The 24868-nt window shown below is 42.8% G+C and overlaps 1 protein-coding gene across 4 annotated transcripts in view; it reads left to right on the top strand.

Moving 5' to 3' along the window:
* Positions 1–24868, top strand: part of GPSM2 (G protein signaling modulator 2) — a 163663-nt gene that overhangs the window by 43882 nt on the left and 94913 nt on the right. The window contains exon 1 of one of the 4 annotated variants that reach the window (XM_089688698.1): positions 15890–15960. The exons of 2 other annotated variants lie outside the window; for them this stretch is intronic. The gene's annotated coding sequence lies outside the window, so the exon portion shown is untranslated. Of the gene's footprint in view, positions 1–15889; positions 15961–24868 lie in introns of those variants that run through there. One more of the 4 variants, XM_089688697.1, reaches the window with a different exon arrangement.

The raw sequence follows: 24868 nt of genomic DNA, 5'->3' as shown, positions 1-24868 counted from the left end.
AGCCTGATATCCAACTCTTCAGAAAATGTAGTCACTCTAGGTTTTCTTGGTCTTGATCTAGATCAGCGGTTCTCAACCTGGGGGTCGCGACCCCTTTGGGGGTCGAACGACCATTTCCCAGGGGTCGCCTAAGACCATCGGAAAACACATATTTCCGATGGTCTTAGGAACCGAGACACCGCTGCAGTCTCCGGCGATGTGTGGGCGGGATGATACGCTGCTGTCACCTGGCCACACCTCCGGGATCGCTCAGCAGCTCCGCCTCCTCACCGCTGATTGGCCACCGGAACTGTAGCTCAGGAGAGGCACACAGGCGGCCAATCACCGGCGAGGAGGTGGAGCTTGGAGAGGAGGAGCCGAGCGGCAGCGCGCGTACATCAAAGAAGACCGAGGGAGCTGCCGGAGCGAGTGAAGAGGAGAGCGGCCAGAGAAGGAAGACAGCTGACAGGTAAGTGAGAGAGCGAGCCCAGGCTGGAGCAGGGGTCAGCAAAGTAAGTATCATTGGTGTCAGTGGGAGGAATAGTGCCCCATCATTTGTGTCACTAATACCAACGATGGGGCACTATTCCTCCCCCCACTGACACCAACGATGGGGCACTATTCCTCCCCCCACTGACACCAACGATGGGGCACTATTCCTCCCCCCACTGACACCAACGATGGGGCACTATTCCTCCCCCCACTGACACCAACGATGGGGCACTATTCCTCCCCCCACTGACACCAACGATGGGGCACTATTCCTCCCCCCACTGACACCAACGATGGGGCACTATTCCTCCCCCCACTGACACCAATGATGGGGCACTATTCCTCCCCCCACTGACACCAACGATGGGGCACTATTTCCCCCCCCCCCTGACCCCAATGATGGGGCACTATTCTCCACTCCACCACACTGACATCAATGATGGGGCACTATTCCTCCCACTGACACCAATGATGGGGCACTATTCCTCCCCCCACTGACACCAACGATGGGACACTATTTCCCCCCCCCCCTGACCCCAATGATGGGGCACTATTCTCCCCTCCACCACACTGACATCAATGATGGGGCACTATTCCTCCCACTGACACCAATGATGGGGCACTATTCCTCCCACTGACACCAATGATGTGGCACTATTCCTCCCACTGACACCAGTGATGGGGCACTACTCCCACTGACACCAGTGATGGGGCACTACTCCCCCCACTGACACCAGTGATGGGGCACTATTCCTCCCACTGACACCAATGATGGGGCACTACTCCCCCCACTGACACCAATGATGGGGCACTACTCCCCCCACTGACACCAATGATGGGGCACTATTCCTCCCACTGACACCAATGATGTGGCACTATTCCTCCCACTGACACCAGTGATGGAGCACTACTGCTCCCACTGACACCAGTGATGGGGCACTACTCCCCCCACTGACACCAGTGATGGAGCACTACTCCCCCCACTGACACCAATGATGGGGCACTACTCCCCCCACTGACACCAATGATGGGGCACTACTCCTCCCACTGACACCAATGATGGGGCACTACTCCTCCCACTGACACCAATGATGGGGCACTACTCCTCCCACTGACACCAATGATGGGGCACTATTCCTCCCACTGACACCAATGATGTGGCACTACTCCTCCCACTGACACCAGTGATGTAGCACTACTCCTCCCACTGACACCAGTGATGGGGCACTACTCCCCCCACTGACACCAGTGATGGAGCACTACTCCCCCCACTGACACCAATGATGGGGCACTACTCCCCCCACTGACACCAATGATGGGGCACTACTCCCCCCACTGACACCAATGATGGGGCACTATTCCTCCCACTGACACCAATGATGGGGCACTATTCCTCCCACTGACTCCAACGATGGGGCACTATTCCTCCCACTGACACCAACGATGGGGCACTATTCCTCCCACTGATACCAACGATGGGGCACTATTCCTCCCACTGATACCAACGATGGGGCACTATTCCTCCCACTGACACCAACGATGGGGCACTATTCCTCCCACTGATACCAACGATGGGGCACTATTCCTCCCACTGACACCAACGATGGGGCACTATTCCTCCCACTGACACCAACGATGGGGCACTATTCCTCCCACTGACACCAACGATGGGGCACTATTCCTCCCACTGACACCAACGATGGGGCACTATTCCTCCCACTGACACCAACGATGGGGCACTATTCCTCCCACTGACACCAACGATGGGGCACTATTCCTCCCACTGACACCAACGATGGGGCACTATTCCTCCCACTGACACCAACGATGGGGCACTATTCCTCCCACTGACACCAGTGATGGGGCACTATTCCTCCCACTGACACCAGTAATGGGGCACTATTCCTCCCACTGACACCAGTGATGGGGCACTATTCCTCCCACTGACACCAGTGATGGGGCACTATTCCTCCCACTGACACCAATGATGGGGCACTATTCCTCCCACTGACACCAACGATGGGGCACTATTCCTCCCACTGATACCAACGATGGGGCACTATTCCTCCCACTGATACCAACGATGGGGCACTATTCCTCCCACTGACATCAGTGATGGGGCACTATTCCTCCCACTGACACCAATGACGTGGCACTACTCCTCCCACTGCAAAATTACAGTTATGAAGTAGCAATGAAAATAATTTTATGGTTGGGGGTCACCACAACATGAGGAACTGTATTAAGGGGTCGCGGCATTAGAAAGGTTGAGAACCACTGATCTAGATGAACATTTTTAGACCATTTGCATTGTTCTATATTATATTAACTTAGTCTTAGTTAAGACAAACAACTGAAGTGAGAGGTTTTTGCAGAGGTAAGCATGAGGAAAAAATAGCTCTGTATGCAGATGTTATGCTGCTGTACTTAGCCGATACTCAGAAATCATTTTCTTACTGCAGTGTCTATCATAAAGAAGTTTGTTACTTTTTCCGGTCTTACGATTAACTGGAATAAATCTATACTACATTCAATAGACCCTCATCAGGGCCCTATCCCTCCTGTAGTGTCACAGCCCAAGGTGGATGTAAAGACTAACCGCTTTAGCTCCACCGCATAGCAGAAATACTGCTACAGGGTGGCAGCTGTGCGCAAAATTACGTATATATACATGATTTTGCATTTATTGGTAGGGGGCGCACGTCCTACCTGCGCTGCCATTCGCGGCTGGGGCAGTCAATCACCGGGTCCCGGCCGGTGATTACTCGCCGGCGCCTGGTGACTGCCAAGGATCTCCGACTGGGTGGAAAACTGTTAGTAAACAAAACAGTTCTCTCTGTCTGTCTCTGTCAGCTTATGCACACTGCTTTGCATGACTGTGCACAGCATAGCCATGCAAAGCAGTTTGCTTACAGTGAAGCACACACACAGAACATGATCTAAAACTCCACACAGTTAACCCTTTGATCCCCTCACATGTTAACCCCTTCCTGCCCAGTGCCATTAGTACAGTGTCAGTGCTATTTATTAGCACTGATCACTGTATTGGTGTCACTGGTGATGTCAGTGACACCAAGTCAGTTCCCCCCAGTGTCAGAATGCCCGCTGCAGTCTCGCTATACGGTGCTGATCGCCGCCATTACTAGTAAAAATTTTAAAAAGCCCATTATATATGAAGCCATTTGTAAATGCTATAACTTTCACATAAACCAATTAATTTACACGTATTGGGATTTTTTTTTAGCAAAGACATGTAGCAGAATACATTTTGGCCTAAATTTATGATGAAATTTGATTTTTTAAATTTTTTTACTGGACAGGATTAATAGCAAAAAGTCAAAATATTGCTTTTTTTCTCAAAATTGTCGCTTTTTTTTTTAATAGCGTAAAAAATAAAAAACGCACAGGAGATCAAATACCACAAAAAGAAAGCTCTATTCAAGAGAAAAAAGGACGTAAATTTAATTTGGGTGCAGCGCTGCATGACCACGTAATTGTCAGTTAAAGTAATGCAGCGTTGTAAAGCAATAAAATGGCCTGGTCAGGAAAGGGGGTAAATGCTCTGGAGGGCAAGTGGTTAAATATCTTGGGGTAAATATTTCTAACCATCCTAGAGAATATATTTCCCAAAATTTGCTACCATTACTTCAGAAATTTAGATCTCAGAATAAAGTCTGGTGTAAGTTGCCACTTTCTGTGACCGTGGTTCTGTCGTACCAATCTTTTGAAAATGATTTGGATGCCACAGTTAAGGTATTATCTACACAATTCACACTGTTGGATTCCGCAGAAATATTTTAAGAAATTCTGTATTATCTTCTGGAACTTGATATGGTGTAATAAACTCGCTAGAATTAAATATGAATGTCTACAATACCCAAACAATCAAGGTGGGGTATCGAAACCAAATCACTGGGTATATTTTCTGGCGGCCCAACTTCAACATCTTGCAGGCTGGGATAAGGGTGGCCTGCAAATATCCTCCTTCAATATGCTCAATACTTTATTTCATAATGGTAATCCTTTATTGGACCTGGACTCTTCCATTCCAACCTTTAATCAACCAATGTATCCTACATTTTTACTTGATTTATAAGGTTTGGCAGTCCACTAAATAATATTGGGAACTACAGGGCATACTAGATTTACACCATTATAGTCAAATAGAGTATTCCCAAAAATTTCCCAGCTGAAAGGTTTTTTTCCAGGTGAGAATGTGTAGGGATCACTACTTTTGTGCAACTGTACTCTGAAGGGGTGTTGAAACATACCAACAACTCTATATGGACTACGACTTGGATAAAAGATTTTTTTTTTCAGTATCTACAACTAAGACATTCTCTGAAGACCTGGATTCCACCGCTTTTTTTTATTTGGTCCCTATTTTAGACAGTATAGTACAGTAAGTAATACTAAGAGTCTAATTTCTAAGGTCTATGGGTGACTTTTATCTGAAGTGCTTCCTAATTTTCCCATTCCAAGCAGGCAAAAATGGGAGACAGATATTGGTGGGGTTCTAGGGGATATGTGGGATCAAATAATGAAGAATGTACAGTTAGTTTTGAGATCCCCAACCCATAAAGTAATCCAACTTTTTATCCTGCATATGGCTTACCACACTCTGGGGCTGCTGTACAGGGTAGACATCAAAGAAAATTCAGATTCTGTAAAATGTGCTCAATCTCCTGGCTCTTTTACAGATCCAAAACTATATCGGTACTGCGATACATATGATAAATTCTGTATATGATACTGTATTGATTCCAAACCCCATCTTATGTCTTCTTGGGTATATAAATTTAAAAAATTTGGAATATGATCAGGTAGTGGCCATTGCAAGATTGCTCTTTATCGCTTGTAAGCTAATAGTTTCTTGCTGGGTTTCACCCAATTCTCATATTCTTGGGGACTGGATGCAGGAAAATGATAAATAAGTAATATTTGAAAAATACATCTATGCTCAACGTAATGCCTCTAGGAATTTTAAAAAATATGGAAAGATACACCACCTTTAAATTTAAATTCATAACAAGAAGTGTAAATGCCTGCACCCTTTCTTTTCTTTTTTTCTGTTATGCGTTTCAATCTGTTTGTTTTTTTTATGAATGGGGTGACCTGTCTTAGGAAAAAATCTCTTTATATATTGCTAATATTATATTATATTGTTTGCCCTGGAATATTTTTGAATTCTTGAATTTCTGTGAAAACCCTTTGAGAATTTTTGGAAACTTAGATGATAATGAATCAAATGTACTCTCGATGTTACTGTTGATGTTACTGTATTATTTGTTAGATTGATATTATTTCTTTTTTTCCTTTCTTTTTTTCTATATACTTGTTATGAAAACTTTAAAATAAAATCTGAAATATTAACATAGCAAAATGTCAGTATAATTCTCAAATGACAAACACACGTCACACTGTTTATTTGGATGACACTCATATCGCCATTTCGATTCAACTATGTGTCTTCAAAGAAATTTAACACAATGAATTAAAAAATCATTTTAAGAAGATATTAGGATGTGGTTGGTAAGATGAGCCCCAAAAATAGATGGTGGGGTATACACAGGCAGCTGTAAAAGAGGAGATGCTTGAGCATAACTAGTGCGGTAAAATAGGGTCTTAATTGAATACATATATAACACTGTCAATTTGTTTTGTGGCTACACTGGCCACTTCATTAGGAAGGTGCTTCAAAACTGTAAAAATACAAAGTTATGGTATGTATATAGATAAAGTGATACAGCGACTTATCATTGATAAAAACAAACCAAATCCTTGTGTATGCAGCTTGTAATATACATTTCCAAGGCTTGTGTAATATATATATATATATATATATATATATATACACACACACACACACTGTATATATAGGCAATCTAAATGGGAATGTATATGTAGTAAATATACCACTACATACAGTACACTTTATAATAAATATGTATAAAAAATAAATATTTTACAATATATTAAACAATAGATGAAGCATAATAAATAATAAAAGTCAAGATATTAGAATGCATATTTATATTTCCTTTGTTGTATTAAATTATGAATTTCTTGTTTTAGCAATTAACAAAATATACACAGTACTTGGTGGAAAACTTTTATAAAATCATGATTAAAAAAAAATAAACAAAACTGTGAAGCAGAGTTGTAAGATATCATAGGAAGAGTTCATAGCTAAAGTGCTGAAGAAGCCAGAAGAGGGATTCGAATTCCTAGGATCCATCCAAAACTGAAATATCAGTTTTGTGAGGACTGACCCTTTAAATTTTTCTATCCCAATTTGAAGTACCTATGCAGAGAGGCTGTTGTAAGCTTCTTAGAGCACTCCTTTTTGTCACAACTTTCTATAGATCCCGAGGCACCAGCTGTGAAATGGATGAGTAGAAACTGCACAACTTTCCAATATGAATAGCAATTATGTTGTGAATTACATTTTAATATATTATTTAAATTATTTCAAGGGCTAGTCATATAACCAAATTTAAAAAGACTGTACACTACATTATATACCGTAACTTAGTAATGAAAGAAGACAGTAAGAAAAGAAAGATGAAGATGAAAATTGGTTAGGCAGGTGATATACCAGTAAATCAGGATCTGCATTGTACTTAGTAATGTTTGAGGATCTCAGTTCAAGTACACAACAATGTTGGAGGGATCTCAGTTAATGTACACAGCAATATCTTTTAACACAGTAGTATTTGAGGGATCTCTAATGTCTAGGAAGCTACTAAAGTGTAAAACAAACTTAAAAAAGAAATAACTGTCATTAGTCTCTTACCAGTGAAATACTCACTTTCCTATCTTCTGGTGCTTTTACAGTCTCACTAAACCAGCTGATACTTTGCATGATGCCTGTGCTCTTCATTTGACAATGTTTGCATCAGGTTACCTGTGCTGTAATACTGCCTGCACTGTTCATCTCACATGGCTTGCTGAAGCCACTATAGTTTGTAATGATACACCATGTCATTTAGCTTTCTGTTTCTACTTTGTTATTTTACACATTGCCAGGACGCTGTAACCCAGCAACCAGCTTTAGAAAATCCTGTAATCACCAGCAACTGATCATCAGGGGGTCTAGAAGCACAGTGACAGCTTTGAATTTGAACTTTTTTTCAAATAGTCCAATAAACATGAACAAAGCTTGCCAAGAAAATGTACAGGCTCATAAATTAATTAATGTAGTCAAAGCTCGTAAATTACCAGCATATATTGGGATTGCATCAAAAGGCAGACTTTATTCATACAGACGAGGGATATATTTATTGTAATTATGCACAGGTTTGTCTTACATATAAGCTGTTGCTGCAATCATATAAATAAATACAGCCTTTTATAGGGATTCTTTGGAATGGATATTTTTTTAGATAACTATACAGCAATAAAAATCAATATGGACTCCCCTCCAAAAAAAAAATCCTAAAATGCAAAAATCTATGTATGAATTTGAAGAGGTTAGAAAGAACACATGTATTTGTGATCAGTGTAGTCACATCAATACAGCTATTTCCTAACAAAGAACCCTATGATGATCCATTTGTGATATGAATGATGTACACTGTTATGCAGAAAAAAGTAATAGGAATGAGAATAAGAAATAAGCATTCCGTGAGAAATAGTAAAAACTGGGAAGAAATGATGAGACTTACCCAATGTAAAATGCAATCCAACTCACAGCAACACAAGGGTTTATTTACCAGCATGAAGGTCCATGTTCACATACTCTCGTGTTACCTACCACAAGCAGAAAGGAAAGATTAGAAGGGGCATCGCCTAACATATGCTCTTTAATTCAGTCCATTGTTCTATTCAATCTGCTACAAACATTGAGCAGAGCAAAACAAATAGGATAAAAACATTCCCTACCTTTTTCTGGTTTTTGCAAGAAGCATGATGCACAGTAATTCACAGCAACCAATCAGACTTACTAAACTTATATCAGTAAGGTGTAAATTATTTTGTTTGGGCAGCATTCAGTGTGACAGGATATGAAAACAGTAAAGAATTGAGGGATTTGCTTTTTACAATATATAAACAAAAAATAGTTTGCTGATTGATAAATATCTCAATAAACAATACGAATGTGAAAATAATTTCAAACCATATCTAAAAATGTTCATCTATCTATCTATCTATCTATCTATCCGTATATATACAAAATTAACACAAATAATGATAGTGATAAAATTGTGCAAGCACCATCCTTTACATTTTAGCAAAATTATACCTGCAGAAAATCCATCAGAGACTATCAGTATTCAAAAATATGTGAACTACACCATATCCAACACCACCTCATGTTTGTGAATCTACTCACCTTGAAAATGACCTCCAATAAATGTGAGGTCATAAGAGGCACTATATGATGTAAACAGAGAATGGCTCCACTCCTCCACTCTTAATAGGAAATGGAATCTTGTAACCAATATACTCCAAGACCATCAACAGGATATTCAAGTAAACAGTTCTTATTTGCCCCTCAGAATGAGGAAACTAATGGAGCCATCCTCTGTTTACATCATATAATACCTTTTTTTATTTCACATTCATTAGAGGTCATTTTTAAAGTGAGCTGATTCACAAACAAAAAAAAAATTTAGAATTTTTTTATATTTACTCATAGTGTATCTAAAACATTTGTTTCATTCTGGATAGAGGAGAAAATTATTAAATTAGAACTATAGATAAAACGTTTTTTTTTTCTTTTTGTAAGATTAAGGGAATGTTGTGATTAAGGGATAAACCCTTGTCAGGTGCAATGCTTTGGCCAATCACAACACAATTGGGCGGAGCTAGCGGTGACATCACTGCTAGCTCCACCAAATTGCTTACATCTGATCGGTAAATGCCATATAGCGGCGAGTGCTCAGCGGGTACAGACAGATCTGTGGGCATTGGGTTTTATGTTATTTTGGTGAGTTCGTGTCGTTGTGACAATGCTGGATGTTATGATTGACGATGGATTAAAACGATAGTACAATTTTTTTTGTTTAATAAAGGACTTGTCAAAAACTTTTGTGTTTTTATTAATATTTTACACTTTTTTGGTGAGACAGGGGAGGGGAATACTCATTGACAAATGGGGGCTATTATCTGATGCCCCCTTGTTAAAGGGGGCTTCCATATTCCGATACGTCACCCCCAGCAGAGCCCCACAACCGCAGCACAAGGTTATAGGGAAGAGGCCCTTTGTCCCCATCACACACCCCTCCCTTGTTGAGGGCATGTGGCCTGGGACGGTTAAGAAGGGGGGGTGCTCATTCACCCCCCTTCTCCTGGCCTGTCAGCCCTGTGCTTGGATCAAGGGTCTGGTAGGAATTTAGGGGGTACCTCACACTTTCCCCCCCATTTTTGGGGGTGGGGTTCCCCTTAAAAGTCCTACCAGGAAATTTTTTTGTACTCCTAACATTCCCTTGGATTAGGGGGGGGTGACCCCACACAGTTTTTTTTTTTTTTTAATAAAAGTGGCATTTTAAAAAAAAATGTGAGTCCTGCTGCAGCAGGTTCTATACATTGCTCAGATGTGCAACTTTGCAGGTAGTTTAAGAGCCTGGTCATACTGGGTGCGACTTGCAATGCCATGCGTATTTCAAATAGCATGGCAAGTAGCACCCTATAGTCCGCAATTAAAGTGGTCATATTGGTGTGATTTTGATTTGGTTGGAATTGCACCGATTTTGAAAGCAATGCATGCACTACTTCAGGTGCAACTTGCATAGAGATCGGTGTCTTGCAAGCCACAGATGTCTTGCAAGTCACACCTGACATCCTACTTTGAAATCAAAAATATCTCAAAGTCATAAAGGTGTGACTGGACTCTACAGGGACACCCCCAGACATGATATTTAAAGGAATTTTTCTTATTTTTTTCACTGATTCATGCCTCTCAGGGCAGTACTAGAGTCCCCATACCCCTTTTATGACCAATAACTTGGCTATAAGCCTTCACAATGGGCACTTTTGAATGTAAAAGTTTGAGTCCCATAGACTTGCATTATGTTTGAAGTTCGCGGTTGAACTTTCATTAGGTTTGAATGTTCAACTGCGAACCAAACATGGGGGTGTTTGGTCCATCACTAATAATGGTAAACAGGACAAATAGAGAGGGTGAATCTCCCTAACGAGGACATAGACAGCAATAAAAACTGACAAGCATTCTAAATCCTCTCCACTCTATCCAAGACTAAAAAAAAAGAAGTTTGCCTATACTTTAAAAAAAACCCTGTTAGATTTTCTGTTTCTATCCCATTGGTAAGATTCTCTTTACATCCTGTTCTGGAAACAAAATTGGAACTGAATGTAAATCTCTTCAAAGTGAGGGGAAATCCCTTCTTAAACTGGCCATAAATGGGTCACATTTTTTTTTTTTATCAGCCAGCTGGCTGATGAAAAAACAGGATGAATAATCCATCCACACATTCGAAGTGGATGAAGAAATCTTCCCTGTTGTGCTATTGTATTCTGTATTCTGACAGCAGGACTCCTCTGCTGTCAGAACACACCGATCAGTGCTGCAGCCTGTTGGCTGCAGAGCTGATTGAACAAGAATTTTCCAACATTCCTGTTCAAGAGAAAATGATTATTAGATTGACTTCAGTGTAGTGGGCAATGGCCATAGATGGATCGAAGTTTGGCTGGTCCCTGCTGAACCTGCCGAATTTTAATCTATCTATGGTCAGCTTTAGACTGACGTAAACAGAACTGGAGTCCCTGTTGGAAAATTTCCAACTCTTCCTTTTTTAGGTGAACACTGTACAATTTTTGAGTTCCCATCACTTTCTGTCCCTAAGGTAATGGTCACACCAGCAAAAAAATCCTGACAAAGGCCATAACCATTCCCTATTCTATGCTAAACTAAAATAGATTTAGAGGTTATATAAGAAAAAAAATACTTATTTTTTTGTTAATCTGACTATAATAAAGAACCTCCAAAATAATATACATTTCTGGTAAGGTTGCTTTGCAGTGTGTTAGCTATTTATGTATGTTTATGATTAAAGCGGTATTAAACCCTAAGGCCTCATTCACACCATATGTGCATAAAAACTGATGGTAAAACCGCACAGATTTCACTTGCAGAGCAGAGAGCGGTGACTGACAGTTGATCTTTGATTGCTCACTTCTCAGTGTTAGAGCTGGCGGGGGACATCGGTCAGATGCTGCATCTATCTAGGTAAGTATGATTTCTAAAAGAAAAAACCTCAACTTCTCTTTTACTCTACTGTAGGTTCACACTTGTGTGGTGTGGGACGCAATCGCACCGTATTCCTGTGCACATCACATGCGATGTCTGTGCAGTGCAGTTTGAGCCATACATTTTCCACACCTGATTTGCATCGTCTGGGTGTTTTGATTTCTAGCACACTGCGTTTTGCGATCTGTTTTGGGGTGTCATTAATTTAACTCTGACTCCTGCACCAGATCGCATGGATGCCGTGCAATTGCAATGTGGTGTGGGAAATGCACAGGATTAGCTGCATATCCCACATTAGTGAGAACCAGGTCTTTAAGATTGGTAAACTGCAATATATTGTTTTGATTTTAATACTGCATTAAACTTCACCATACATACATATTAATAGCATGTAGCTCACACATACCAGACTCACGCTGCAACTGTTGGTTTGAAATAGCCTTGGTTGCATTCCTACAGCTGGAGGGTATGTATTCTTTAAGACTGTTGTCCTATTCACATACATCTGAGAAGTTTATAAAACAAAGCATAGCTGTTTTTTTTATAAAGGGGAACATTTAAATATCTAAAGTAGGACCCACAGGGTGTGTTAACAAATAGCCACAGGCACTGTGACAGTTTTCAAGATAAAATCTGTTACACAGTGAGAGAAACATTATATGTACTAGATATATAATTCTGGGAAAAACAATATGTTTGCGGAATGAGTAATTAGGTTCCAGTTCTCACTTGTCTAGTGCACTTTATGATATGGGATAAAGCCTGTAGAGGGCTGGTGTACTAAAAGCTGTAATACAGAAAAATGGAGCAAAAAAGTACCCCCAGCACTGACTTATAATTGATTATTCTCTGGGAATATAAAGCAATGGGGGTGATTTGCTAAAGGAATAGAGACACTTCAGTTTACAAAGTAATTGTTAGTAAATAACAATGGGGGATATTTACTAAAACTGGTGCACTCAGAATCTGGTGGTATGAGAATGGTAGCCAATCAGCGTCTAACTTCAGCTTGTTAAATTCAACTTTGGCAATAAAACCTTGAAGCTGATTGGTTTCCATGCAGAGTTGCACCAGATTTTGCACTCTCCAGATTTAGTAAATGAACCCCAGTGCATACTAACATGGCCGCTGGCCATGTTAATTTGCAATTGAACAGTTGGTAAAACTGTGGCACAACCATGTGTATAAATTAAGCCTAGCAGCTTCTATTCAGGGCTGGATCCAGTCTGTCTGTTCTGGGGGTGCGGTAAGAAAGTCCCCCACATCATATTAGAGACCTTCCTTCACATCAGAGCCCACATCATAATGTCAGAGTCCCCATTCACATTATAATCCACCTCTGTTGGCATCAGTCAGCCCCAAACCCCCATTATAATGTCCTTGTTCCTCCTTCAAATCTTCAATGCAGCTACTGTATCAAGACAAGAGGCAGAGCAAGTCTAGATGGAAGCAGAACGCAGGCACCGGTATTGTCACCGATGAACGTTTAAGAGATATTCATTTTACCTACAAGTAATCTTTTTTTTAAGTTTACCTGTAGATAAAAATATAAAAAAGTGACTTTACAACCACTTTAATATGCACCCGTGCGCCCTACCCGCGCCGCCATTCTCGGCCTCAGCTGTCAATCACCGGGTCCCTGCCGGTGACTACTCGACGGAACCCAGTGATTGCCGAGCGTCTCCAACAGGGGGAGAACTGTTTGTAAACAAAACAGTTCTCTCCCCTGTCAGCTCCTGCACACTGCTTTGTATGGCTGCAGCCATGCAAAGCAGTGTGCTTACAGTGAAGCACTAACACAGAACATGATGTAAAACACCACACAGCACACAGTTAACCCTTTGATCGCCCCACGTTAACGCCTTGCCCAGTGCCATTAGTACAGTGCTTTTTATTAGCACTGATCACTGTATAGGTTTCACTGGGGATGTCAGTGACACCAAGTTAGTTCCCCCCCCAGTGTCAGAATGTCCACTGCAGTCCCGCTATAAATCGCTGATCGCCGCCATTACTAGTAAAAATATTTTAAAAATGAAAAATCCCAGTATCTATACCACCATTTGTAAACGCTATAACTTTCACGTAAACCAATTAATTTACACGTATTGGGATTTTTTTCAGCAAAGACATGTAGCAGAATACATTTTGGGCTAAATTTATGCCGAAATTTTTTTACTGCACGTGTTTCACAGCCCCATAGTAAAACACACCCAGCACACAGTTAACCATTTGATTGCCCCAGATGTTAACCCCTTCCTACCCAGTACCATTAGTACAGTGTCAGTGCTTTTTATTAGCACAGATCACTGTATTGGTGTCACCGGGGATGTCAGTGACACCAAGTCAGTTCCCTCCAGTGTCAGAATGCCCCCCACAGTCCTGCTATAAGTTGCTGATCGCCGCCATTACTAGTAAAAATAAAATTCCAATATCTATACCGCCATTTGTAAACGCTATAACTTTCACATAAACCAATTAATTTACACGTATTGGGATTTTTTTTTAGCAAAGACGTCACAGAATACACTTTGGTGAAATTTGATTTTTACAATTTTTTTACTGGACATGTTTCATAGCAAAAAGTCAAAAATGTTTTTTTCTCAAAACTGTCGCTTTTTTATTATAGCGCAAAAAATAAAAAATGTAGAGGCGATCAATACCTCCAAAAGAAAGCTCTATTTGTGGGGGGAAAAAAAGACGTAAATTTCATTTGGGTGCAGCGTTGCATGACTGTGCAGTTATCAGATAAAGTAACGCAGCGCCATAACGCAAAAAATGGCCTGGTCAGGAAGGGGGATAAATCCTCTGGAGGGTAAGTGGTTAACAAGGCTGACCACCGAATTTTATAGCGTCATGGCAATAGGTGGCGAGATAGACAGCAATATATACCGGCCAGGGGCTCTAACCCCCTCTCCACCTATAGAAAGCTAATAGAGTTTGTCCTTTGGTTACATATAATAATATCTCTCCCTCGGTGACACTGTTATGCAGGCCATAGACGGGGAGAAAACCGGACATTTTTTTTTTTTTTTAAACGAAAAATCAGTCGTTCAATCAGCCGACATTACCACTATTGGAAAAAAAGGTCGGCTGATTTTCGTCCCGTCTACGGCCGGCAATTATATAGAATATATGCAGAAGAAGAAATAGAAGATGAAGCAGAAAAAGAAATAGAATACGAATAAAAAGAAGAAATAGAATATACAGAAGAAAAAGTTGCAACATTGTATCTATTTGTATCCATTTCAGATACAGATGTTTCTATTCGGATACAAATAGATACAATGTTGCTATACTTTTAAATGTCAAATATAATATCGGGCTGAAATTCTTTTTTTTTTCCTTCTTCTTCTTCATATTCTATTTCTTCTTTTCTTCTTCATATTCTATTTCTTCTTTTCATTCATATTCTATTTTTTTCCTTTTCTTCTTTTCCTTCTTCTTTCATGTCACTGCTCATGCGCATTTTTAAATATCGGAAAAAGATCGGCAAATTTGTCCATCATTGCCGCGAAAATCAGCAGAATGACAAATTTGGCTGATTATTTTCCAGCAGGACCGATAATCTAAAAGGTCAAAAATCACGAAAAACGGCCAACCGATATCACCGCACTAACGATCCGAAAATCAGCCAATTTTCGGTCGTTTTTCATCTCATCTATGGCCCGCATTATCCTCTCTCAGAATACGCATCAATCATTTCTAGTCCCGGCACTTATTGGTGGCTTTCCTCACACTGCCCTCCCTCACAGAGTTCCCTCACAGCGCTCCCTCACAGAGTTCCCTCACAGCCCTCCCTCACAGAGTTCCCTCACAGCGCTCCCTCACAGAGTTCCCTCACAGCCCTCCCTCACAGAGTTCCCTCACAGCGCTCCCTCACAGAGTTCCCTCACAGCGCTCCCTCACAGAGTTCCCTCACAGCGCTCCCTCACAGAGTTCCCTCACAGCTCCTCGTCGTATCTACTACCACAGGAGCTGACAGCCTCTTCACAGCAAGAACTGCACTTTCCAGCCCAGCAGAGACGCTCATTGAACTTGTGACGGCCAATCACAAGTCACCACCCGCTTCATCTGTTCTACGATTGGTTTGTCCAAATGTCGCGCCCTCCCCATTCTTCAGCTCAGGATCGCTCTGGCTGGGGCGGTAGTTGGAGTTTCAAATGGGGTAAGGGAGTGGCTTGACTAGGGGGGGGCGTGGTGTTGGGGGCGAAGTGGGAAGGAGGGACAGAGAGGGGAGCGGAGGGCACCGACACATAGCACGGAGTCACTGGACCGAGGTAAGTGGCTGCGGGGCCGCTTGGACGTCTAGAACACATGCACATTAGGGGGGTGGGGGGTGGGGGTTGGGGGGCTTGTTGCTGATAGTCCAGGGTTCTCCGGTAAGCTGTTATTTCTTCAGGGTGGTCAGCAGGCCGTGTAACCCCTTGTGTGCTGGATGGTGTGACAATAACACAAGCAGCAGGCAGGTCTGCCCGGCGCTGTGCCTGTACGATGCCCTCCATGAGGGACGGAGAAAGCCGGTGCTTTGTGTTGTAGTTGTGTGGTGTAGCCAGGATATCGTGTGTGAATGTAGAGGAGTAGTCCTCTGTGTCCCTCTTCTCCAGGTTTCTGAATTGTATTCATATAAAGAGATTACATTCCTAGTAAGTTGGAGTAAAGCTAAAACTTTATTTTTGTTGTTTTGGATAGAGCAGGGAAGGGTTAAAATACCTGTCTCTTTGTTTTTGCTGTTTGGTGTCCCTGCAGGGAAGAATTCCCTTCACTTCCTGTCTAGGGGTCACAACAGGAAGGGAGAGGAAACCTCCACAAAGTAAAGGGAGACCTTACTGTTAGAAAAAAAAAGGAGGGAGAGTCGCCATTGCAGATAGTTGTCACCAGAACAGGTGTCCCCTCCGGAAGACTTTCCTCCGTCTCCTCTTCTGATGGCAGGTGTGACCGAGTGCACAAACCTTTTTGTGCATTGCGTTTAACCATTTCAACCACTTGAGTTTACCCCCTTCCTGACCAGGCCATTTTTTGTTATACCGCACTGTGCTACTTTAACTGGCAATTAGTGGTATTTGCAATTTTTTGCATTATAAACAGAAAAAAACCCAAACATTTTGGAAACAAAAACATATTTTGCTGGGACGAGAAGCACGGAGGTTGTTCTCTATGTACAGAGGTCTGTGTTGATTGTCAACACAGAGCTCTGGGATGTGCCTGGACACAGCCGGTCAACAGGTCCCTATTGTGAATCATTGTTCAGGACTTGCTGACAGGTTCCCGCTCTGTACAATCACAGCGGGTGCCGGCTGGGGGGGTCGCATGCGTGCGCCTGAAACTCAGAAGTAGGCAGTAGGAAGTATGGGTATGTCACTTTACTGTCCATATTGAGGGTGGCCGGTCGCTAATTGGTTACAAATTGCACTACAAGGTACATAAGGGTGCCTTTGAGAGTTGATGGCACCACTGTGCATCTGCAACACGGCAGCACATTTTGTGCATTGCTGGAAATCTCCCATTTTTGCTCACGTCTCTACAACACACAGGTGTGAACAAAGACTAACATTTTTGAGACAAATGCAGAGCGTAGAGTAAAAGAGTCCATGTTTAAGGCTCATTCAGATGGGCAATCGGACCTGTCCTCCAATCTGACCCGCTGTCTGCTTCATGTGAACCCACTTCAGGGCCGCATACAGAAAGTCCATAGAAGTGGATGCAGCGGCTGCGCAGACACAATTTATGTCAGAATTTGACACGTGGGCAGGAGCGGGTGCACAAATCTGAACACAGATGCTGTGCTTTCAGATCCGTGCAACTGTGTCTGTGCAGCTGAGGCATCTTCAGTTTGTAAAGCGCTGGGCAATAGTTTGCGCAATATAAATCCTGTATAATAATAATACTTCTATAGGCTACCTTCGTGCAGCTCCAAGATGGGTTTACACACAGCAGACAGCGGCTCAGATTGGAGGACGGGTCTGATCACCCATTTGAAAGACCGTGGCTGCTATAGTCTTCAGGACAGATACCCCTAAATCCAGCCATACATGGATCAAAATTTGACCGGTTCAGCAGAGCCTGGCCAGATTACAATTCATGTATGGGCAAGCTGGTTGTTGGTCAGTCTACCAATCACCTTCTGTACAACCACCCTTTTGGGTTTTTCATGATCGATCAGTGCTGCAGACTATAGCTGGCAACACCGACCAGTGTATTGTGATGGCGGGGAAGTCTCCCTGGTGTTGGAATACAATAACACAGCGCAAGTGATTTCTACATCGAATTTGTGGATGGGGGAACTAGGTCATTTTTTTTCATTCAACCCACCAGTTGAATGAAAAAAAATTAGTAATGTATGGGATGCCTACATTTCACCAATATATTTGCACTTTTGGTCAGGGATGGTAAAAATAGGTGGATGAGCCCCGGTTTGAACACCTACCTTAAAGTTATACAATGGCAGGATGAAGTTGTAAACATGGAATGGGTATGATGCTTTGCCGAGCTAAACATTATGCACACGATTGCCACATGGTATTCCCATTTGGCTGTCAGCCACTCCTGTCCACCGTGGATAGCTTTTCAGAGACTGCCACAATTGTAAAGCCGGCCATAGATGAAGTGCATCTTGTCTGATCTTTTTACACATAACTACTACTGGCGGCTAAATCCACTAGCAGTAATCGTTGTAATTTGCCAACAGGGAAGGTTTCCTGCTGGCAGAACACAATAGCTCTAGCGTGGGTAGGATTCCCTTGTCAACACTGACTCTGTTGATGGGGGAACAGGTGAAATTCTTTTCTGCAACCTGTGCTTGCCGGAAAGTAAACCATGTCATCTTTGGCCTGCCTTAGTGTCTGATAAATCCAAAACAAATGAGGAACTCCTGCATCCACCACGTGACATTATTCTGTATGATATATAAAGTATCATTCAGGTTATGCTCACTGAAGAGTAAAAAAAAAAAGATATCCACAATGATTAAGTGTCACTAAATAATCAGACTAAGGTGATCCAGGAACATCCTGGACATGTGACTTACTTTTGTAGCTCAAATTGGGCACATTTGCACGTTTTAGTATCTTACTGCATCCGAGTAAAAAACATTGGAATTCACTAAAAAAATGCTACTAAAATACTGCATGAGTTATTTTATCAAGTCATGCATTCTTTAGATTGTAAGCTCCATGAGCAGGGCCCTCACATTCCTTCTGTACTGAAATGTATTGTAATTGTACTGTCTCCATTATATTGTAAATATTGTATTGTAAAGTGCTGCGCAAACTGTTGGCGCTATATAAATCCTGTATAATAATAATAATAATAATATTTTAGTAGTGAAAACCATGTGTTAATGTTTCAGCTGTCAACGGGGTTCCCCACTGACAGTTGAATGTAAAAGAAAGAATTGCCAGCAATAAAAAATTAATAAAAGAACGGTGTGGGGTCCCCCCCTCCATCCATACGGAGGTCTGGTATGGACTTTGAGGGGAACCCCCACGCCAAAAAAAAACTGGTGTGGGGTCCCCCCCAAAATCTATACCAGACCCTTATCCAAGCATGCATCCCGGCAGGTCAGGAAAGGGGGGGGGACGAGAAAGTGCCCCCCTCCTGAACCATACCAGGCCACATGCCTTTAACATGATGGGGTGCTTTGGGGTGGGGGAAGGGCCCCCCCACAGCACCTTGTCCCCATGTTGATGGGGACAAGGGCCTCTTCCCCACAACCCTGAGCTGTGGTTGTGTAGGTCTGTGGGTGGGGGCTTATCATAATCTGGAAGCCCCCTTTAGCAAGGGGGCCCCCAGATCCCGCCCCCCCCTATTTGAATGGGGTACATGGGAGCCCCCCCGCCCCATAGCACCCCCCATGTTGAGGGCATGTGGCCTGGTATGGTTCAGGAGGGGGTGGGGCGCTCTCTTGTGTCCCCACCCCCCCCTTTCCTGACCTGTCAGGCTGCATGCTCGGATACGGGTCTGGTATGGATTTTGGGATGGGACCCCACACCATTTTTTTTTTTGGCGTGGGGGTTCCCCTCAAAATCCATACCGGACCCGAAGGACTTGTTATGGATGGAGGGGGGACCCCACGCTGTTTTTTTATTATTTTTTAATTGCCGGCAATTCTTTCTTTACAGGCAGCTGTCAGTGGGGAACCCCGCTGACAGCTGAAACAGCCTTACAGACCTTCCCCGCGTTTTTGGAGCGTTTTGAAGCGTTTTTGAGACGGTTACCATCCATTTCAATGGGAAGAGGCACTTTTGAGACTTTTTTTTTTCCACAAACATGTCTCAAAGATGCAGCAAGCAAGAATTTTTACACCACACCGCAAGCGCAACACCTCAGTGTGAAAACATACATAGATATACATTCACATACATAGCGAAGCAGTTTTCTTGAGTTTTTCAGGATGCAAAAACTCCTCAGTGTGAAAGCAGCCTAAAACAAACATTCCAATTTTTGCGCAGTGTTTTAAAACACATACCTTGGTTGCACTTTACAAATCCCTTTTTATATCCCTTTTTTTTTCCTTTTCAATATTTTTCTAGAATTTTGCTAAAAACAATATTCCAACTGCAAATTACAACAGCTATAAATGTATTTAAAGCAGACCCAAAAGCAAAACTTTTTTTGCATATTTAAAACAGGAAGTAAGAGGGAATGCCTCCAAAGCGAGGGAATTCCTGGTAGTTGCCAGAACTAGTGTCCACATTGGAAAATATCTCTTCTGTTCCTGTTCTACTAACAACCCACAATTTAGAAGTTTTCTCTCAAACTTGGTGACCAGGACAAATAGAGGATCAGTCTTTCTAATGAGGACAGATTCAGCAATAAAAATGTGACAGGTGTCCTAATCCTTTTCCATTCTATCTTAAAAAAAAACAGTTGCGTTCACTTAAGCTTTAAACCTAGTAAATGCAAACACCAAGGTAAATAAGCTTTTTGGAGAAGTTGGTAGAGTAGAGGAAATGTATGAAATATCAGTTTCACAGGAACCTAAAGACAAATTTGTTGCAGAATTGTCCCAAAGAGGAGACACAATGAGGGTAGATTTACTAAAGGAAAATAGACTTTTCACTTTGCAAGTTCTGTTGCTCCAGAGCTTGGTAAGTGAGGTGAAGCTTCACCTCACAAAGAATACCCAATCATATGGTAAAGAAAATAAAAAAAAACAGCATTTTTGCTTGCACATGATTGGATGATGGAAGTCAGCAGAGCTTCCACACATTTACTAAGCTCTGAAGCAACTGCACTTGCAGAGTTCAGTCTAGTTGCCTTTAGTTGTGTAGTTAACCTCATTTTGTACATGTGCAACACAACAATATATTCAAACATGGAAGAGGTCTTATTTAGCACAATTTCCTCTATCACCTATAGCACTGTACAGTAAAAATGTTGCAAAAAAGATCTATATGAGTTTGCCACCCAAGCTGGTACTAGCAATGAAAATGTCAGCTAAAGCTAAAACTAACTAAACTTAAAATGGCTCCTATGCACGTTCTAACTACCCTGTAGAAGGAAGATGCTTATACTTACCTATTCTCAGAGCACTCTAGTCTGGTCATGTGAATGGCTCCCAGCAGCCGGCTTCAAGGGACAGGCAGGACAGATGACAAGGATGCCCCATAGTAAGCCTATAGGTGACATCTCCACCCAGGGGATTCCGTCCATTGTCAGAGCCTTCTCTCCCCTGAAGCCGGAACGGAGTGGTGATCACGTGCATCTTCCTTTTACAGGGTAGTTGGTACAGGTGCTATAAGTGGGCTGGGAGCAGTTTTAACCTTAGTTAGTGCTAGCCTGGAATTCAACTTCAATGCTTAACCATTTCTTCCAAAAGGATGTATCCGTATGTCCTCTGGTTGAAGTTGTTATGCCGAGATGATGTGTGCAGCTACAGACATCATTCTGGTATTGTTCTTTTCAGTCAGCAATTCCCTTTAATGTAAAAGCCGTCCTAGCATTTAATTTGCTAGCCTGCCGCTTTTTGCGGCTCTCTCAGGCTCTCCTGACCCACCAGGAGACCCGAGTGTGCAGCCGATGGTTGGGCTGTTTTACCATAGAGGTGTTCGGAGAATGAATCGTCTCTTGTCACCCCTATGGTATTAGGAAACAGAAGGAACCAGTGTTTATTCACATCCAGTTTCTGTGGTTTGTTTACAAGTTATTGCTGGCTCGTAAAAGCATCGGATCAGAGTGATCTTGGTCTAATCTGATGGTTTTAAAGGCAGAGGAGACATATGGGGTGTAATAAGACCTCTGTTAAGAGGTCTTGTCACTGCTGAATGTTGTCACAGGGATGTTTACATTCCTTGTAACAGCAATAAAAGTGCTAAAAAAATGTAAAGAGACAGTGTAAAAATAAAAAAATTCCAATAACTAAAAAAATTTTTTAAATCCCCCATGCTTGCGCATAAAGGTGAACGCACGCGTCAGTCCACCCGCATACGTAAACAGAAATCACACCACATTTGAGGTATCATGGTGAACATAAGAGCAATAATTCTAGCACTAGACCTGTTTAACGCTCCACTGGTAATCGGTAAAGGCATTTAAAGCTTCGCCTATAGATATTTTTAGGTATCAAAGTTTGGCACCATTCCACAAGTGTACATCATTTTAAAGCGTGACATTGTTGGGTATCTACTCGGCGTAACATCATCTTTTATATTTTAGCAAAAAAGGTATCATATTTTGTGTTTGTGTGCACTAAAATTTATTAAAGTATATTTAAAAAAAAATGTGCATTTAAAAAATTGCTGGGCAAATAATGTGTGCCATAAAAAATTGCAACACTTACAATTTTATTCTCTAGGGCAGCGGTTCTCAACCTGTGGGTCGTGACCCCTTTGGGGGTCGAACGACCATTTCACAGGGGTCGCCTAAGACCATCGGAAAACACATATTTCCAATGGTCTTAGGAACCGAGACACCGCTCCTCTATCAGTCTCAGGCGATGTGTGGGCGGGATGACATGCTGCCCCTGTCACCTGGCCACACCTCTGGGATCATTCAACAGCTCCGCCTCCTCGCCACTGATTGGCCACCGGAACTGTAGCTCAGGAGAGGCACACAGGCGGCCAATCACCGGCGAGGAGGTGGAGCTTGGAGAGGAGGAGCCGAGCGGCAGCGCGCGTAGATCAAAGAAGATCGAGGGAGCTGCCGGAGCAAGTGAAGAGGAGAGCGGCCAGAGAAGGAGGACAGCTGACAGGTAAGTGCAAATTTTGCTGCTGCAGCCAGGTATGCTGGCTGAGATGGGAGAGGGAGAGAGCGAGCGAGCCCAGGCTGGAGCAGGGGTCAGCAAGGTAAGTATCATTGGTGTCAGTGGGAGGAATAGTGCCTTATCATTTGTGTCACTAATACCAATGATGGGGCACTATTCCTCCCACTGACACCAACGATGGGGCAGTATTCCTCCCCCCACTGACACCAACGATGGGACACTATTCCTCCCCCCACTGACACCAACGATGGGGCACTATTCCTCCCCCCACTGACACCAACGATGGGACACTATTCCTGCCCCCACTGACACCAACGATGGGGCACTATTCCTCCCCCCCACTGACACCAACGATGGGGCACTATTCCTCCCCCCCACTGACACCAACGATGGGGCACTATTCCTACCCCCACTGATACCAACGATGGGGCACTATTCCTCCCCCCACTGATACCAACGATGGGGCACTATTCCTCCCCCCACTGATACCAACGATGGGGCACTATTCCTCCCCCCACTGACACCAACGATGGGGCACTATTCCTCCCCCCACTGACACCAACGATGGGGCACTATTCCTCCCCCCACTGACACCAACGATGGGGCACTATTCCTCCCACTGACACCAACGATGGGGCACTATTCCTCCCACTGACACCAACGATGGGGCACTATTCCTCCCACTGACACCAGCGATGGGGCACTATTCCTCCCACTGATACCAACGATGGGACACTATTCATCCCACTGACATCAGTGATGGGGCACTAGTCCTCCCACTGCAAAATTACAGTTATGAAGCAGCAACAAAAATAATTTTATGGTTGGGGGTCACCACAACATGAGGAACTGTATTAAGGGGTCGCGGCATTAGAAAGGTTGAGAACCACTGCTCTAGGGCCTCTGCTTAATAAACATATATAATGTTTTGGGGTTCTGAGTAATTTTCTAGCAAAAACATTATGATTTTTACACGTAGGACAAAATTGTCAGAATAGGCTTGGGAAGCAAGTGGTTAATCCTTTCCCAGGGGCCACCCATAGATTGTAAAGTGGCGCACTGATCTGTCAACCACTGAAAGTAGAAAAGAATGGTCTAACCTCAGGCAATCAATATCTAAATGCTCTTCTAATATCTCCTCACTAAAATTTGAATGTGAGGTGATCATTTGATGGTAAATAGTTCCCAACAGGATAGCCTATTCTAACTCCACTGCTTCTAACAAATGCTTTAAGCTGTAATATGTGCAATATGTGATGCACATTTGGTAGATCTGCTCTTGTCCTTTCCTTTTTAGTCCAAAGTGTTTTTATATTTCTTTCATACTAATTTAAAGTGGTGTTAAATTTGAAATGTGAAAAAATGCTGACTGGCAGGGTTTTATGACAGAAGAGATCGTAATGGTCTCCTTAGTCATGAATGCTTCCCCCCTCCCTGTCAGCGGTATTGTACGCTGAGCTGCACTTGCGCAGTTGGGAATACATTTACTGCATCCACTCTGTGCCGTGATAAAGACTCCCGTGTGCATGCGCATCATTGCTTGGCCATTCAAGCAGCTGAACAGAGTGAACCTGGAAAGAAGACTGAGAAAAGATGCAAGTGCCTGAGCACTGACTGCAGCTCTGGAGGGCGTGCGGTGCATACTAGCACAGTATGGCATAAACCTGCAGGGGGCCTGTTTATAAAATTTATAATGCTGGTTTAACACACAAATCTAAACAAACCTGTGAAATCATTGCTGAATGAAAAGAGTTACCATCTCCATAAAAAGCCAATATAGGCAACTTTTGCCTTAAGGGAAGCAAAACCATAGCCTTCATCTGGAAAGAAAAACAAACCCTTCCCTACTGTGAAGTTAAACCCAATTATAATGTGTTATGATTAATGAGGAACTCTCTAGCATCCCAAAAGAAACCAAGCAACTGTTCCTATTGTGGTTCGTATGAGTCTTAGGTGACCCCACTGGAATGGACTCCCTCTATTGT

Source organism: Staurois parvus, unplaced genomic scaffold (genome assembly GCF_062004578.1).
Source record: "Staurois parvus isolate SC_StPar_1 unplaced genomic scaffold, SC_StPar_1.0 ptg000450l, whole genome shotgun sequence".
NCBI lineage: Eukaryota > Metazoa > Chordata > Amphibia > Anura > Ranidae > Staurois > Staurois parvus.
This window is presented reverse-complemented; position numbering and strand designations above follow the sequence as displayed.